Below are 16,167 nucleotides of genomic sequence, written 5' to 3' on the forward strand. Positions count from 1 at the left end.
CCTTCCACAAAGATTTCCACTGAAAATCTGCATCTTTCTTTCTTTTCATATGATTCCAGTCTATCAGTAACTGTTATTGCCAACAGGTGTTCTTGGAATACTGAAGTAGTTATGATATTAAATATTGGTTGTTCCATTAAATTCATTGAATCCTCCTCCCCACTCCTCCCCATTTCCAATGATATTAGTGACAATTTATGTAATTTGTCACAAATATCAGTGAAAATGGCATTAGCAATGCAGTCAAAATAATTCTGCACTTTTCGGTCTAAATGCAAATCCATCCCCTTGAATTTGTCCAAGAGTAGATCCAACAAACGTTTTTGGTGAGAATGAGGGCACTTTAAAAGTTTACCAAGCTTTGAAAGCACAGCCTGAATTAATGTCTCTAACCATCTTTCAAAGTCTGTTTTTTCAGGTGGCTCACAGTCTACAGAAGATCTGTGATGCTGTATCTTTTTATATGACTCCGTTTGACTTACGTTTGTTAACGGTGGGATGCTGGCTTCATGTTCAACACAGGATTTCTGCTGCTGGGGATCTGGAATTGGATTGTTTTCTGGTTTTGCAGCACTGTGTTGGTCAGCATTTTGACAGCTTTCTTCTGTGTTAGCTGTTTCTTGGCTGTTAGCATCTATATTCTGTGCTGTATCAAACTCCTGCTCAGCAGAATCGTCCAAAAATTTCACACGTGACAAAACCGTTTTGCCAGTAGTGGTGTGGACAGAACAGTTTTCATGTACAGGGGAGTTCTGGGAAGACCTCAGCGGTGATACTGCTAGTGACTGTTCACACAGGTCCATTACGTCCTCTACAAAACCTACAAGCCGCTTAGCGGTGACGCAATCCGGATAGCCTGCGGTAAGCTCTAACAACTGCTTGTTCGAAAAACTACTGACCAAGTTATCCAAGAGGGATACCAAAGCATGTACTGTAGAATTATCCCCATTGGTCTGAACTGTTTCATCATTTGTCATTGTGTTACAGTTCGAGCTTGCCATTTCACTTTTTTGTTTTTTATGTCTAAAATGTTGTTTTGTGTTAAACTCCGTGTTTGAACGTTTAAAGCGCTGCTGTCCCGCTGTGTGAATGCGTTTCAACTGAACAGCCAGGTCTATATATAAGGTCGGTTTAAGGTTTCTTTGTAACGTCACCTGACGTTTCTTTGTAACGTCACCAGTCAAAGGACTGGCCCGCCCCGTCATAACGAAAGGGGCGGGACAAATCTGTTGCTTAGCAACTGAAAAAAAGGCACACCGCGCTGAATGCTACATCCGGCCTGCGACGGTACACCGCCTCCGCACCACCGTTTAAACATGAAGTGTGGATGTTAGAAGATCCCAAATATGGTGAGCTACTGGGAAATTACTCACGTTTTTGTTCTTGAGAGTGAGCGATAATAAGCGACATTTTATTGAGAAATTACAGTAGTCTGTCTACAAAAACTACAAAAATGACCTAAATAAGACAGAAGTACACATTCATTTTTATCGTTTTGTCAACAACAGGGCGCATGAGGTTTGTTCAGTATTTGTTGTGTCTACAAGGCTCAGGCGCCCCCATGAAGTGTCTTATTTGTATAGTTGAAAGCATTATAAAGGAACGCAAAACTAAATTACATATAATTATAATTCTTGGCACTTTCTGGTGTGTGTGAGTTAGTGTTTCTCTTTTATGATTTGTGGGTCCAGCATCAAATTCAGAATCCTTCCCATCACACATGAGGTCTTGAATAATCATCTTATTTTAAAGACCTCGTAGTTTGATAGTTTGCTCTCAGACTGTGGGCTTCCTTGTGGTTTTTAGGATATTTAGAAGTAGAAGGGGATCATCCTTCTGTGGAACCAGCTCCCAGTTTGAATGCAGGAGACGGACACTATCTCTACTTTTAAGATTAAGTTTCAAAGTTACCTTTTTGCCAACGCATATAGCTAGGGCTGAATCAGGTGACCATGAATCCTCCCTTAGTTACCCTGGGACTACCCTGCTGGGGGATTCCCACCATGTGTTTATACACCTCTCTGCATTCAATAATTAGTTCTTGTTCATCTCTGGCTCTCGTCCACAGTGTGTCTTTTGTCCCCTTTTTCGTCTCCTCATCCCCAAAGGGTCGCAGCGGGCTGCCCCTCCCTGACCGTGGTTCTGCCAGAGGGTGCTTCCTGTTAAAAGTGAGTTGTTCCTTCCCACTGTATTGAGGTTTTTTCTTTTTAATTGTAGACTTTCTACCTTACAATCTATACCACCTCGAGGAGACTGTTGTTGTGATTCAGCTCTGCATAAATACAATTAAATCGAATTAAGTGGGTTCAGCTGTTTTGTGAAATAAATGTGAGTGACATGGTAAGTAATAGCCTGCATGTAACTCATGGTAAGAAGAGCAATATCGCCCCCTCCTGGTTCAACCTTTTTTTCTTTGCAGTAATCTTTCCAATAATAATACATATGCACTAACCTCATGCTTGCTGTTAACAATAGCCTAAAGACACAAAATCAAGTTTAGTTTTTTCCTTAAGTTTATGTTTTTTTTTATATGGTTGGCATTTATTTTGTTTCTTTTTAATAATTATATTGATTCTATTGATTGTTTGCCAAGCACTGAGGTCTCTGCTTAGACTGTGCTACTGGGATCACTGATTTAAAAATGAGGCAAAAGCACCAAAGTTGTGCTCAAAAATAGTACAGTGAGCTACAAGCTGTTGCTGTAGTAATTCTAACACACTTATTGTTTTTAAATACATACATGTTTAGTTCTTTTAAATCTAATTATATATATTTTTTTTTGCAAAAGTGTCACCTAAACACCCAAATATACGTAATTCAAAACTTACTTTAAGTATTACCCATTTGGCTGGTAACATGGACCCAGTCTGATGGATAGTTACTGAACAGATAGTCTTTTCTTTAAAGGCTGCATTCAGAGCAAATCATTGTAAAAACAAGACAAGTCAATAAAAAACAAGTAATAACTATAATACTAAACTACAATAGAGAGAAAATCCAGTAAATATAATTATATTATGTAAAAAATATACAAATATTTACCTCTAATTTAAAAAGACATTACAAGGGTACTAGTTTCATTTTAATCTAAACATAATCTAAATTGACACTAAATCAGTTTAAATATTACAGCTGAAGGTGATTTTAATAAATGTACTGCTGCTTGACTTTGTTTTACTACTGCAGTATAATTTATCATGTACAAAAGCTCCAAATGTTGTTTCTCTGACTTAATGTTCTGATGACGTTTGTGTTACTTTGCAGGAAATAGTCAGGACCCAGATGAACCTGTGCTGGAATTCAGTGTGGGTGAGTAATATGAGCATTTATGAAGGCTGTCCATGACCTGTAATTAAATTTAGCGTCATTAGTGCCACTCATTGCAAGTGACAGTGCACATGCTTTCAGCATGGAGTCTGCTCTTATGGTAGCAAAATAAATTCAGAAAATCTCCATCAAAAAGCAGCTCAGCAGCAGAAATATATATGGTCAGCTGGTTGTGAGTTAATGAGCATGTGAAATCAGTGTGAACATTTTGAAACAACAACTCTCCAACCTCGTAATTGTAAGACTGCCTGTGCAGCCACAGGAGCCTTCAGAGAGTCTTCCTGCTTGTCTCTTGGGTTGATTTGCTCATGTTTTCTCACCCAGTCAATGACTGTAAAAGGGCTGGACTAATTGGAGGCAGGTGTAATTGATTGCACTGATATGCTAGTCTACTTATAGCCCACATTACAAACACTGCTGTGTTATTTTGTCTCTCAGTGCAGGTATGTAATGTGACAAAACTTCTAATGATCTGATATGTTTGGGATGGATGGGCTGTGAATTATATAGTGAATTGTCTTATTTTGTCGCTCTGTGCAGGCTTTCTACTTACAGGGTGGTGGGTCTCAGAGGACAATTGCTACCCCTGTTGAAGTGAACAACGTGTGGAGTGCAACTGGCTTTGTGGCATAGCTGGCTCTGGCCTTGGACTGTGTGTTTTTACTTTGTACCTAAATGGGACACTGGACTTTTAACTACTATTCATTGTGTTTATAAATAAAATTTTAGAATTTTATTGACTGTCATCTTTTTGCCCACGGTTGGTCAGACCTAGAATCTCTTTGTGTGTGTGTGTGTGTGTGTGTGTGTGTAACATCAACAGGGTTTTGCATAAAAGAGTGTGAGCAGGTCAAAAGGTCAATTCATTTATTGTAGTTTTATGGCAGCACCCTCTAGTGGCCTTGAAGCAAACAGTCTCCTAACTAAGCCATGGCATCTCTGGTCTCTCCTACTTTTGTGTGCTCTGCTGGAGGAGCAGCATTGGATCTAGTGATACTGAGTAAGCTGATTAGGACAGGCCTGGAGAAATGTGGTTTGCATGAAGTATCAGGAAAAAAACAACCTTGTATTGTAAAATAATAATACACGAATAATAAATACTTTTCATGACATTCAGATTTCTGGACTCACGAGTTCATAGAACATTAATGTTACGAAACATTGAGAAGTCTTAAAACTACATTGTATACTTATTATTTATTTACTTTAATCAGATTTGACTGGTATTTTTAAACATTACGTTTTTGTTCCTTCAACTATTGTATTTAAGCTTATGACTCACTCACAGTATGTTTATATAACTGCCTAAAAAACGGTGAGGATGTGGCCGCAGTGGCTGAGAAGCAAGAACTTTGCTTTGTCTTTTTTTTTTTTTTTTTTTTTTAAATTGGGAAGCATAAATGAACATACCAGAAAACCCTGCACGAAGGAGCCATATTTGTTTTTTGTGTGTGCATAAGATGAAGCTTTAGTATTATTACACATATGATAAGGATGTTAGCATGCAACACACAAACTCAAGTGGTGTTGCCAAGATAGTTGCTGACTGGCAAGAAACTTCTAGAAGAAATCTGGTGACAGTCCAAAGCACAAATGAACATGTTTAATACTCGTGCAAGACCCTGTGGGAAGGTGCCAGATTGCTGTATTTTGTGTGAATCAGGAAAAGTGCACGGTGATGACTAAAGCTTATAAAACATCTCTCTCCTTATGTGTGCATATATGAGAAAGAAAATTCTGCCAAAGCAACTTTAGCTTCTTGCAAGCATCAGTACACAAAGGATGCTAACACAAAGCTAGCCAAGAACCAAGAGTGATTTTAAAGTTGAACGTATGCCGACCCCAGCAGCCAAAGGGAGCTCCGGGGAGAGCTTCTTGGGGTCCAGTGATGTGTCCTGAAGAGACGACATGAGCTCTCCCTCCTGTAGGCCCACCCCAGCAGTAGGTGCTGTCTGTCTCATTCCGAGTTAACTGCTACTCCTCTACATCTAAACGAGCCAGTTGAGGAGGTTCAGGCATCTGACAAGGGTGCCTCTTGAACGCCTCCTGGGTGAGATGTTCCAGGCATGTCCCACCAGGACAGACAGGACACACCCAGGACATGTTGGGGAGATCACAGCACTCAGCAGAGAATGCCTCAGTGTCCCCCAAATAATGGAGGAGCTGGCTCGGGAGAGTAAGGTCTGGGTCTTCTCTGCTTATGCTACTGCCACCGAAACTGGACACCAGATAAGCTCAGAAAAATGAACAACCTGTTTAAATAAAGGTTAATTTAAAAAAAAATGTTTGTCATTAGCTAGTCTGTGTACATGTACTTCTTCTCCAGTGTTGAAAATGTTAAACTCACAACCTGCACATTTTCTGGTTGCATCATCAAATAAATACCCCCAAAAGTAGTCTGAGTACTTTTACACTGGTTTTATGCTGCGATATTTTCAAAGTCTTTCACTGAACACATTCAGTCACACATTGTTCATAATTTATTGGAAGTTTATTGTTTAATGTCCTGTCTAAATAACTTCAGTCACCATTTGTATTCATTAATGAATAACTGACTTCCAATATTAAAAGAAATAGAAACTGTTGTGCTGTTGTTCACGTAGAAGGGCCTGCTGCTGGATGTCCAGACTTTGTGCGTCAGCAGGAGGGTCAGGGTACAGGGTTCGAACCTCCTCATGAGATGTCGTATCTGCTGGATAAAAGCAAGCTACATCACATCAGGGATTGTCCTAGAGCTGCCCTACAGTAACAATCAACTGACTAATATATGAAATACTTGCAGTAGCACAATAATAAACACAAAGCAAAAAAGTGTTTAGTGAAGATAAAAAACCTCATCAAAGTTTTAGTTTGGATAAAGGGAGACAGAGCACCAATCTAAACAAGTCTAAACCATCTGGCACCTCCACACTTGTAAGAACAGCATGACCAAAGTGATTGTAGGAGGAAACAACCTTGACTTCCTTTACATAGCTTAGTACTGAGAATAAAAGAAAAGCATGATTAGAATTATTTGTGCTTCTTCTTCTTTCGGCTGCTCCCTTTAGAGGTCGCTACAGTGGATCATCCGCCTCCATCTCTCTATTTCTAGCATCCTCCTCAGTCACACCAACCCCCTGCATGTCCACCTTCACTACATCCACAAATCCTTTCTGTGGTTGTCTGAAAACATCATCCACGGAGACTCTTGCCTGATCTCATCTGTCAGCCTCTCCATCACCAGTGCAAACAAGAAGGGGCTCAGAGCCTCTCTCTGATGTAATCTCAACCCATCACATACTTCTCTGCCCCTCAGGACTTTCTTATGCAGCACCACAGTTACTCTCTTCGCACCTTATCATAGCCTTCACTCCTACCCTCTCTATGCCTCCCGTCTCCATCCTCTTCAGAGTTGCCTCACTTCCTTCTCTAATTCAATTTTCGTCCAAAGTACTCCTTCTCCCTTCTCAACACACTTTCTTCACATTAGCACATTTCCATCTCTATACTTGGTTACTCTCTTCCAGCACAATTTATGTGCCTTGCCATTCATTAAAAATCATTTTCTCCTTAGTGTCCAGCCTCACATACAACTCACTACAAGCCTTTTCCTGTGCCAGTGACACCTCTCTCTTTGCTGTGCACCTAGCCTTTTAGTACTCCTTCCTTCAGCTCCCTGACTATCCCACTCTTTCTTTGCCAGTCTCTTCCTTGAATACATTCCTGAATCTGTTATTATTTGTGCAATGAAAATTAAATCAAGAAAGATTTTGCTTTTACAGTCTCACTGCAGGTTGATACATTATAAGCACGCCTGTGGTTCACATAAGCATTAAAAGCTTGTATTACTCCCTGATGTTTTGCCTGTTAGCATGTGCAGCAGCTGGAGAAGGACTCCTAGCTGAAGACAGGACAGCTTCTCGATGTGCAGATTGGTCGTCTTCTACGAAGAAGCAAAGGAGAAAAACCCCAAATTAAACAGAACAACTACTTCTAATAACAAACAGACGTCTCTCTAAAACCGTGGCAGCAGTTCACCATGTCAAATGCTTTCTTGTCGTGCACAGTGACTATAACAATCAGCCCCACTGGCTGCACTGTCCTGCAGTGACATAAGTTAATTCAGCATTGCTATAAAACAATGAGGCTATTACGTTTGACCTGTACTTGCAGAATACATTCCAAAGCTTTTGTTTCCTAAAGCATTCGTCCTTCTTTGTGAGCAGTTTGTGACAAAAGAAAAGCCCAGAAACAGGCACCAGTTCAAAGGCATTTCTCAGATGATTTGCTGTAAACTTGAATACAAGCACAGATGAATAAATGTCTTGTAAAACATTGTACTGAATACATTCTTCACTACGAATATCAAATTAAGATCACACGTTAACAGCCCAGAGTTAGTATCGTGTCTTTGCCTCACCACATCTGGGGGTTAACTGGGTTAAATTCAACATAGCAGCGTCTCTAAATGACTGATTCTAAGCCTGGCACAAAAGATAGAAATCCCTGTTGTTCTGGCATCTTATTCCTGCACACATTACCCTGCTGTTCAGTGGTGCCTGACTGCAATACCTGTTTACCAGATTGTAGTGGGTCTCGTGTGAATCTGTGCAACCCATCTGAACCTCCAGTTGTCACCGCTCTTTCCTCAGACACCAACGTAAGGCTGACAGCAAACTGAACACTTCCTGTTGATCATCTGAAGCACGACAGGGGACTGAAGGCAGGGCAGGGATCAGGAAAATAAAGGTTTATAATTTGCACAAATCTTATCCTGCTGGCTGGGAATTTCATTGGGTGGTGGGTGGTTTGGTGCTGACACTGAGCAATTCTGTGAATGCATTTTTATTTATTTATAGAGTTGTCATACAGGGCAAAATGTGAAAAAATTTGCAGTCTTTGCAATGAGTTACTCAGAGTTCTAGACGAGCGCTGGCTAAAAACAGAGGAGGGCCTAGATGGCGCAAGATTTGCCAGCTTTTTCTGCAAGGTTGGGATGGGCGGAGAGGGCTGCCTCTGCAGGACGACAACTAGATTCTTTCTTTGTCATTCTTTGACAACGACACAGCGAGCTGAAGCACTCCTGTCTTTTCAGGCTTACTGTACCTCATAATTCAACCGTGAGTCTCTCTCCACCCTGGTGGCCTGAGGTACCTTCTTAGTCTCTTTTTCCTGCCTCACCACCTTTTCCTCCTTCTGCTGACGTGTTTCAGCTTCATGGATCCTGCCTTGGTTTTTCAGCTTATGCTGCAGAGTAGATAAAACTATCTCTCAAAGTCCACTCCATTGTGATACATATATATTTAACATTACTGTTTCTCATTTTCTAAAGCTTAAAACAACACTAATTTGCTTTAAGACCAAGAGTGCAGCAGGTCAACTATCACAGTAAATATAAGGACTTTTTGTTAATAGGTTGTTGCATTTGCTTTGTAATGCTGACTTCACACAAACTGGACGGCAACACGTTTTTCAACTCGAGCAATCTAAACATCACCACAGTTAAATCAAACCAGTCGTCGTCTGATTTTTGTTATGTTTAAAAACTATAGTGTCACCGTCTGCCTGAGAAATATTCTGCTACAAGTGGGCTTTGGTATTGTTTTTCTCTCCCTCTATCGCCTGGGCGGAGGCCATTGTGGGCTCCCGCCTTTGGCCTACATACCTGGGAGATGGTGAACACCTGCGTCTCATTAACCAGCCTCTACTTACGGGAAGAAGTTAGACTGCTCTTTGCTGGATTGTTGCTTGACTCATGTTAGTGAAGTCCTGGCTAGGACACTAGTAATCTAGTTCTCTTGGATTTTGAATCTTGTGCTAACACGTCGTTTCCCTGTGTACAGACACCCTGGACCTGCCCTTGTTCCTTACAGAAATTCTGGTACGAGAGAGGAGTGAGAGACTGGTGAGACGCCAAGAGAGACAGAAGGAGAGTGAGTGTGTTCCCCCTGCTTTTCCCTGCAGATTCCCTGGAGACCTGATCCCTGCATCCTTGTCTATAGCACTTTGACACTGTCGCACATTTAACTTGGTCTAACACAGGGCCATATAGGTTTTTCCCCTCTTAATAATAAACAACTTCATTTAGGAATTGCATTTTGTGTTTATTTGTGTCATCTTTGTTTAATATTTAAATGTATTCATCAATTTCAGAGAAAGCTCACATACTCAATACCAACAAGAAGAAAGAACTACAAATGACTAAAGTTGCAGTGAGGAAGTGAGATCTGACTAATGACAGGAAGTAAAAAGAGTCATCAGTTCAGAGACTGTGACGGTTGAGATCGACAACAAGAAAGACGTGAGGCAGAGAAGCACGATGGATGAATTCAGATGGATTCAAATGTTTTTATCTCTGATGCTGATGATTCTGATTCCAGGTAAGGATACAGGAAACATTTTATTAGCAACAAAACTAAATATTATCAGTATTACTATGGTCAATAAACTTTACAGTAAATAAGAAAGCTGAGCATGTACTGTTGTTTTAGGGAAATATGGGACATGTTTACAGACCCGAGTCTAAAATCTTCGCTCTGATTGTAAAACTGCTGCATTCTAATTTATCTTTCATATTTCTCATCAATCTTCTCAACAGTATCTGAAACTGAAATATCCATTTTTATGAAAGTTGGAGATGACGTCACTCTGCCTTGTCTAAATGTGATAGATGAGCAGAATAACTGTGACAGTACTGAATGGACCTTTGTTTCAAGACACAAAACAACAGTAGAGCTGATCACACTTGGACAGACAAAGTCAAATCAGACAGACTGAGTGTTACAGCGAACTGTTCTCTGGTTATTAAGAAGCTCACATTTGAGGAAGTTGGTCTTTATTCATGCCTACAGTACAAATTAGGAGAAATACAAACTCTAAACGCTCTGGTTCATCTGTCTCAGGTTAATCTTTTTATTATTAGTCATTGGGAAGCACCTACAAAGAAATCCGTCACAATGAGAACCTGTTCAAACCATTTGATTTTGTGACCAAAGGTGCTGGTGTAATGACTTGTAATTGTGACAGCCCTGACACTTTGATATAAGTACTTGCTTTTGATGAATATATTATCTGTTTTGATTAAGGGACTTGCTTTTGAAGCATTGACTACTTATTTTGAGCAACTGACTTTTCTTTTTGATGAGGTGACTCACTTTTGCGAGTTATCCACCATGTTTTGCAGTTTGCACCAATTGTTTTGAGAAGAGCCTTAGTAGTGGTGCAGAGATCAATTTTGTTGTGAGAAATGCACCAAAGCAACTGATAAAAACTGTAAACTGCTCTGTGGTGACATATGGACAGTGTCATCACACCGTGAATTGGCTGATTAAACGTCAAGATATGAACAAAGATGACAAAGAAATACTGACCTCACAGACTGACTGCTCCACTACTGTGACCCTTTGGAAGTCTCACTATATCTATCCATCAAGATATGAGAAAATGAAGTGTGACGTGACTGATGCTAACACAGGAAGTGTGCAGCTGTTTACCTTTAGCTGTCAGACCTCAGATGAGGAAACAGGTGAGCTCACGATCAGCTGTTTAAAACAACTAAAAATAGCTAAAATATTAATTAGATGTATTTCAGGTGTTTGGGCAAAATAGCTTTTGTTGTGTTTATAATTTTGGGGCGATCGTGGCTCAAGAGTTGGCAGTTTGTCTTGTAATCGGAAGGTTGCCGGTTCGAGCCCCGGCTCCGTCAGTCTCGGTCGTTGTGTCCTTGGGCAAGACACTTCACCTGTTGCCTACTGGTGGTGGTCAGAGGGCCCGGTGGCGCCAGTGTCCGGCAGCCTCGCCTCTGTCAGCTTGTGGGGATAGGTTAATTGATTAATCCAAAGTGCCCATAGGTGTGAATGCGGGAGTGAATGTGAGCGCGAATGATGTCTTTGTGTGTTGGCCCTGCGACAGACTGGCAACCTGTCCAGGGTGTACCCCGCCTCTCGCCCTATGACAGCTGGGAGAGGCTCCAGCACCCCCCGCGACCCTAAGAAGGATAAGCGGAAGCGAATGGATGGATGTATTTCTAACACGCGAACAATGTGAAAAAACTTTTGATTGTTCTTTTTTCATTTATTCAGATGACAAAAAAACAACACAGAAACCAACAAGAAAAACCAAGAGATACACAACTGAAGCAGAAGCAACCACAACAACAATGAAGGATGATTCACAAGGTACTTACATAACACATCCTTATGTCATGTAAACTCTTGTAATCCTTTTTAATGATAATATTTAGTGGAACATAATAATTTCGATTTAAATGTGCCCGATTAAATAAATGAAGAACCTAAATAAGGACGACATAAGAAGAAAAAATGAAAATGTTTCATGAGATATAATCACATTTATTTTAAAATATTTGTTTGATATAAAGTTATTGATTTTTTTTATTATGTAATGCCAAGTTTGGATGTTTTCTTTTATTCAGATGTTTCTGTATCTTCGAGGTTCATTATTGTCTCAGTGGGTTTAGCAGCACTTTTAATCACTGCTGTGACAGTCAACACATGGAGCAGAACTAAAGGTAAATTTAATATTGAGGAATTTGAATGATTTTTAAGTTTGATTTGAAACAGAAAAAATGTCTTATCTCATTTTAGGTCAGAAAACACAGATGGATCAAACCACAGTAAGTAACTCAGCAAGTTAAAAGTCTTTTGGTTGTTTTTCTCATCCTTGTTATTTTCTAATAACTGCAGATGATGTTCATGAGATTATTTTGGATTTCCTGAGTTTAAGTGGTTCAGCAGATAATCGAGAGTCAGATGTCTACAACTGGGAGGATATGAAAAACCATACGTGAGAGTTTTGGAAAATTAAATTAACACTGCTTATAAATTAACGGTGAAGTTATGTTTATCTCGCATGCAAACACAGAGAAAAGTAAAAAACACAGACACAATACAAAATCCAGTAAATCCAGCAGGAGAAAGGGACAAGGAAAACTCTGGAATATTTACAAAACAGGGAGAAAGATGAAAAGCACAGATAAGGTCAGTTAAAGTAGGAAGCAATAACACAAAAAGCCATGTGACAAACCTTCAAAATAAAAGTGAAAATAACTGCATAAAAAACCTCAGATTATATCGTTTGTTTTGTTGGACGTCATTGTGGTGCATTTTCTCCTCTCAGTAAAATAAAGAGAGAAAAGAAACACTCAATGTTGGGTCTGCGCTTCAGCAGGCCCGCTAGTTCAGACTTGTTCCCGTGAACAAAGCAAGACGAACAGCTTTAACCGGGTTTTTACTTGCTAGGAAGGGGAGACCTTGGCAGTACAATAATGGTAACATTTAACAATTTCAACCTAACACTCAAAAACACAAAAGAAAAGAAAACTAAGAACTAATGGAAAGAATATAACTGAAACCACAGGTAATAATAAACACAATGCCAATTTATTTGTCTCACAATCTGATACATTTGGTTTTGGGTTTTTTGCTTGTTTTTCACAGGTACATTATGATAAAGTTGATGTTTCAATAAAGTATGAAAGCACTGGAGGCTCTGGTGTTTCTGTCAGATACCACTGATCCACAACATCAGCTCAGCAGAAAAAAACTGCTGTTGTATTATCAGTATAATCTTATCTAGTTTAATAGATTTAATCCTATTGTTACGGCTCTGGCCATCTTTTGAATCACAGTGGCTGGATTTTGCTGGCAGCTGCTGATTGGTTCCATCATCAAGTGGCTGTTTTAAAAATCCTCTCCAGCAGTCTCCCCGGCAGTAGCTGACAGCAGCAGCAGGCCCGTCCTTGGCCTCCAAACCATCTATGACAGATCTGGGTGTGTGATTTCAGAGAACTGCCAAGTTTTGTATTTAGTGTGTTGATACTTTGACTTTTAACTAAGCACTGAAGCAGAAAGAGAGAACTGCCTTATTATTTTCTATCATTTTTTTCTTGTTTATTCAATTAGTGAGTTGGGGGTAGCGCTCGGCTTTTGTTTGTTTTAGATTTCTAAATGACCGTTATGGGTTTTGTAGCATGAGTTTATTGACCGTTAAATACCATTAAATCTGTATCAGTTTCTTCCTTTTTATTGCTTACAATAATGTCATCTGGAGATAAAATGTTTTTCTATTCATTTGTTATCTGCCCACAACTAGTTTTGCTCTAAATGAATGCCTGAAAAAACTGAAAAAGCCAAGTTTGAAAACTGTAAAAAGCATCCAAAAGATAAGAAAGTTAGGCCAAAAATAAAATCAGTAGACCACACCATGAATCGTAAAACCTGAAGTAAGAGGTCAAAACACAAATGCAATATCTTGAGACATCATTTCTGAGAAATTAAAGTGATGAATGAAGAGTTGTTTATGTTGCATTACAGTGAGACATATTTTCAAGGATAGCTGTTGGCAAAGTAGGATCCAAGTGCAGAACTCAAATCCATGTTAAACTCAAAAAGCAGCTTTATTGCTGACCTTAGCAGGCCAAAATGCAAAACACAAAATAATTCAGGCAACACTAAAAACCTGGAAGTCACAAACTAGCCTCTAAGGAACATAGAACATAACAAAGAACAGAAGCAAACTGGGGCTTTAAATACACATGAGGAGATTAGGCCATAGTGGAGACTAGCAACTCAGTTGTACGGTGGCCCTGAGAGGCCACTGCAACTTAAGAAAACACCAGCAATAAGAAAAATGCTGCAAAAGCACACAAAACACAACGAAAAGAGGAAAAACGACAACGGAAATAGGAAAAAACTGATTTCCAAAAGCACAACGTGTTTCTGGGGAGACAATAACCCGACGGACCAGTTGCAGGAACCAAATATGCTAAGAATTGCGCTGGGAGACACTTAAAAGAAGTGGAGGATTTATCGGTTTTGTGAGGAAAGAAAAGATGAGTGGTATATGTGTTAGCCTAACTATTAGCCTAAAAATCCATCATCAGTATTATATGAATCATGATAAAACACACCTAGCATGTTTTGCGTTGTGAGTGCGAATGGTTGTCTGTCTCTGTGTGTTGGCCCTGCGACAGACTGGCGACCTGTCCAGGGTGAACCCCACCTCTCGCCTTATGACAGCTGGGATAGGCTCCAGCAACCCCGCGACACTAAAAAGGATAAGTGGATGGATGGATATTACTGAGGAGTCAGCATGTTTTTCTCTTCATTGTTTAGGTGGATCCTGAAGTTTCCTATGTCACCATCAGCAACACCTAGAAAACCAAGATAAGGTGTTTTGTTTAGTGATATGTTTGTTTGTTTGTTATTATTTTATCTATATATCAGACAGCTTTTTTCAGGTCGTGTTGATGATGAAATGATGCAGTGACTTCTGCTCTAGTGTCAATTTTAAAATAACATAGTTCAAGCTGTTGAAAAAAATGAATTTGCATTTAATGGAAAGACAATTCTTGAATATTGTTTATGGGTCCAACAGATTTAAAGAAACACCAGTTTTTGGGACAGTGCCCAGCTACATTATAATACACTTATTTTTCCTTTTTTTAAATGAAAATATAATTGGTACCAGGAGTTCTTTGCTATGGATATGAGCAGTTGCTCTAAGAGAAGGCTGGATAGAAAACATACAACTAAAACTATTGCTATTGCTAGACTATTGAACAGCACACAGGATTCAGTGCCATGGTCCTAGAGTTTTGAGTTGTATTTGAGTTTCAAATTTGTGTTCTGAAGATCTTCCTTAGCTTCTATTTTTATTATTTATTACCTGTTTTTACTGTTCATCTTATTTTGAATTTTTCCTCTGTCAAAAGAAAAGAAATCCAAAGTATTGAAAGGAATCTATGCTCTTTATTTTGTTCTCATTTTTATGATGATGGGTAGGTTGACAGTTGAGGTCAGGCAGGAGTCTCTGGTCTATTATGTTTGTGGACAACATTAAGAAACAGGTGAAAGACGGCCTGTAGCGGTGGAGGAGTGTTCTGGAGAGAAGTTGTGTGAATGAGAGGGAGACAGGTTTAACAGAGATGCTGCAGGGAGTAGAGGTAATATAGGTGGAGAAATTCAAATACCTGAGGTCAATGAGCCAAAGCAACATTTATGATGTTATTATCATTGTGTAACCACATCATTTCTTTAGGGATTAATACATTTTTCTGATTCTGATTATGTTTTGTTTTTGTCATCCAGCCACTGATCAGCAACATCAACTCAGCAGAGAAAACTGCTGTTATATTATCAATGTCATCTCATCTGGTTTTATAGGTAAATATAAACTAGATGAGAACTTTAAAGCAATGTTAATAGTTTTTGTGTTTCACGCTGTTGTTATTTTAATCTGATAGAAGATGTGTATTCAAGTCTTAATCCTCTCTTATAATATGACTGTTGTTAAATGCCTTTAATGCCTTTATAGTTTGTGTAAGTGAAATATGTGCAGTGTCAAAAGTCCAGTATGAGTTTTATAACATGTCTTTCATGATGATTAAATAGAATCTGAATCAATATCTTGAATATTCTTTTTTATAGTAATGTAATCTGGAAAATATGCATTTCTATTAATTTGGTGAAATTCTATTCTCACAGTTTATGTCTGAGCACTTTTTTGTGTATTATTCCTTTTATCCGCCAGAGGTCCTCAGTTTTCCAGTATTTGCACAGTCACCTGTTAGAGACTTAGAAACTTAGACTTAGAGCTTTTTATTGTCATTGTGCAGTTTCTTGCACAGCGAAATTGGGTAGCTGAACCACAAAGGTGCTAAAGTAAGAAGAGAAACCAATATACAACGAAGGCGGAAAATAAATAAATAATTAAATAAATAGAATAAAATAAAAAACAGTGTATATGTATACATATGTGAGTGGAACTATATACATGGTGTATGTGTAGGAAACATTGAAACAGACTGGGACCAAAATAATTGCACATGAGCCAAAAATA

At 39.1% G+C, this 16,167-nt stretch overlaps 1 pseudogene; it reads left to right on the forward strand.

The window, feature by feature from the left end:
• The first annotated feature begins 9,625 nt into the window (after positions 1 to 9,625).
• Positions 9,626 to 12,842, forward strand: LOC146630488 (uncharacterized; annotated as a pseudogene).
• Positions 12,843 to 16,167: the final 3,325 nt, after the last annotated feature.

The sequence above is a fragment of the Diplotaxodon limnothrissa genome, linkage group LG6, assembly GCF_057381915.1.
Source record: "Diplotaxodon limnothrissa isolate DT_005_m linkage group LG6, D_limnothrissa_male_GT1.1, whole genome shotgun sequence".
NCBI lineage: Eukaryota > Metazoa > Chordata > Actinopteri > Cichliformes > Cichlidae > Diplotaxodon > Diplotaxodon limnothrissa.